The 2,651-nt window shown below is 39.6% G+C and overlaps 1 long non-coding RNA gene across 1 annotated transcript in view; it reads right to left on the reverse strand.

The window, feature by feature from the left end:
- Nucleotides 1–2,441, reverse strand: part of LOC144680278 (uncharacterized) — a 116,992-nt gene extending 114,551 nt beyond the window's left edge. Inside the window, exons 1-2 of the long non-coding RNA XR_013576517.1 lie at nucleotides 2,426–2,441; nucleotides 899–1,010 (exon numbers count right to left, since the gene is read on the reverse strand). This is a non-coding gene — a long non-coding RNA (uncharacterized LOC144680278). The remainder of the gene's footprint in view (nucleotides 1–898; nucleotides 1,011–2,425) is intronic.
- Between the last annotated feature and the right edge of the window lie 210 nt (nucleotides 2,442–2,651).

Below are 2,651 nucleotides of genomic sequence, written 5' to 3' on the forward strand. Positions count from 1 at the left end.
TCTGCTAATGTATAATCACAATCCGCTGCTTGCTTTCTTGAGTCATGTCTGTCCATAACCTAACCCTCTTCCCATCAGCTCTCGGTCCATCAAGCAACCATTTTGTGTTATACTAAAAATACATTTTTCAATCTCTAATACCACGTTTGGTATGACTTCTACAAAGAAAACCAGTACATAAATCATTTCCAAAATGTGGATCAAAAAAACAAACTACAAAAATATTAATACCAAAATATCAATATCTCTAAAAAACAATCAACATCTGTAATAGCAAATGCTGGGCAAGTTCCATTCAACACAATCTTGTTCTAGCTCCATATTGCAAAAGTTAATCTGTAACAGTTAAGTTACAGGTGTTATTCTCTTCATTTTCTGACAACTAAACCACACTATCTGTTGTTTAAACAACAATGTATAGGTTGCTGTTGCCAGGCTTATTGACACTTCCGTGCCCACAACAGGACAGCTAGACATCTTACAGATTCCCACCCACCAGGCTGCACAGCACCAGAATATCAACCCTCAACATATTCATGAAGCGATGTGTCACAAGGTTTCAGTGTGCAATGGACTCTTTGCAGACATTCCTGGAGCTGTCACTCACTTCGGGATACTGCATTGTAGAGAAGGCCTCTACAAGGTTACAAAGGATCACATTGGACATTCATCGCATCTGCTGCACAGCTTCAGAGTTTTTGCAGTGTTTTCATGCCCTACCAGTTTGTATCTTATCAAGGCAGAAACCTTGAGATCATCTTCCAAATGCTGAACAGCCAGGTTGTGACAACTGCACAGCTACACCACACTCAAACTCCAATATTTCATCCTCTGACTTCCTTGTGAGCTGTGAATCACCCTATATCAATTCCGCATGTATCACACTAAGTTAACCTACCTGTTTTGTAAAATGCAAATAATAGGGTTTGTGACAGGCAGTATTAGGTATTGAAAGCTCTTTCTTTCTCACCCTCTTTCAACCTTGGCAACAACTTTTTGGCTTCTGGTTTCTGTAGTGACAAGAAGAATCAGAAATATAATGAGTTTCCTGCTGTCTGTTTTTTTCCCCTTGTTCTGCTCATGTAATAATTTCTTCAGAGTATGCCTTTTCAAAAAAAGAAACCATTTCTGATCTTTGACTTTTGGTTTGAGCCCAGTACAAACCATCTGCAGATCTGAGCCTCTATACATGACTTGAGCGAGTCGCAAAGGTTTGCATTGCCTTCTTTTGTGTCTATCCTGTCCTTTTTGTGCACATTATTTTCCTGCCTGACAAAAGAATGCTTATTATTGTCAGTCACAGGCGTTTAATTTTAGAACTATTTGGAAATTCTCATCACTGCTCTTGCAGTATTCCCACAGAGATAGTGAGGCTTCAACAGACATCCATGCGCTGCAGGACGCTATATCCATTTAATTGAAGTCTTCAATGTGCAGGTGTCACTACAGTTTGTTTAATGCACAGATTGATGTCCTTAGATTTGTGAATGCACTTTTAAGGTAAATAAAGGTCTACTGTCTCAAAGTAGAGAATGTACATTCACGGCAACTTACATCTGTAACATTTGCATCTGCTGACCTTATGGGAATCATTAAACCTCAACCGACATCGGGGAGTTATGGGAGCTGCCATTCACCACCTTCACCCCTTCCACATGGTATTGCTGCTGCGTTGGCAGGCCTCTTGCCATTTACTCCCATTATTTCATTCCCTGTCTGTTTAATTTCAGTAAGAATATTTATGTCATTCTCTGAGAAGTCTGCTGCTTCCTATAGTTCAGTCTTAAGAGGAGTCGAGCTTCAAATGTTACAGTTGTGCCCCCAGAGCCATTCTCCTTCCCCCACCTCGCAGGCAGTGTTACATTTGTTAATCAGGTCTTTTGCCTTTTCCCACTCAGTAGCATTATGGTGACCTTACCAATTCCTGATGGGGTCAGTATCAGGGCCATTGGTGGGGAGAAGGTCTGCCCTGGTGCCACTTCTGATGCTGAATCACTGGTCATAAACATTCAGGGCCTGAATATTTCCTTTTAAAATCCTAAATACTAGGTTAGTAGTTTTCTCTGGACATAAACTACAACCACTTGGGGTAATGGCAGCCTTGTGGATTCTGAGAATGGGCACTGTTCACATGCTTTAATTGGGTGTTGCTCAAGTAATATTTTCCATAGATAAAAAGGAAAATTGTGAATGTTGTAAATGTGAAATAAAAACAAGAAGCACATTGAAATATACAACAGGCCTGTCAGCAGCTATACAAGAAGACTTGTTAGCATTTGTGGAGGGGGGGGAAGAAGTGCTTTTCAGATAGTTAGCACCATTTTGCAGGACTGACAAAAATAAATAATTGGTTTGGAGGACAAGAGGAAAAATGGATGATACAGAAATATTATTTCTACAGCACAGCAATGAAGAATTTACTAACCTGCAAACAGATTTCAAAACGATGAGAAGTGCATCCATTGGACTTTTCCCACATGTATATAAAAAAACACACTGCTTTATTATGAAACATTCAGCTTGAAAGTGATCATTGTCCTTGGTTTACACATGCTTTAAAAATTTGTCCTGAGCTGTAAATGTAAACAGTAGCATTCAATGGTAGCTGCGTTAAGTTTTTATTCTAAGGAATTGCCTTTCAGTTCTGACAT

This window comes from Cetorhinus maximus, chromosome 5, assembly GCF_964194155.1.
Source record: "Cetorhinus maximus chromosome 5, sCetMax3.hap1.1, whole genome shotgun sequence".
Lineage (NCBI taxonomy): Eukaryota > Metazoa > Chordata > Chondrichthyes > Lamniformes > Cetorhinidae > Cetorhinus > Cetorhinus maximus.